Below are 373 nucleotides of genomic sequence, written 5' to 3' on the forward strand. Positions count from 1 at the left end.
TTTTCAGTCCAATGGCTTGGCTAATGTGAGCAAGGAGGTGGGGAAGTAGTGGTCCAGAAGGGCTTGCTATTAACCTTTATTTATTAATCTCATTAAGGTGATGACCATCAGAAGAGTTATAAATAATGCACAGTTCTACCTTTAAAGAGTATAAAAAAAATAGCTCTTTTTTATTTTGATCTCTACACGTTACACTTTCCTAATCTGCAAATAAGAAGTTAGATCCCTGGTATTGAGTGAACAGTCCTAATGCTGAAGAAACTATTAATTGAATTTGTGGTGTGTGCTTTTGAGTTTTCTGCTTACTAAACCACATACCAGAGCTGGAATCAATACACCAAGTTTTGTTCAACCTGGCGATGATGTCAGCAGG

The sequence above is a fragment of the Buceros rhinoceros genome, unplaced genomic scaffold (assembly GCF_000710305.1).
Source record: "Buceros rhinoceros silvestris isolate BGI_N320 unplaced genomic scaffold, ASM71030v1 scaffold4295, whole genome shotgun sequence".
NCBI lineage: Eukaryota > Metazoa > Chordata > Aves > Bucerotiformes > Bucerotidae > Buceros > Buceros rhinoceros.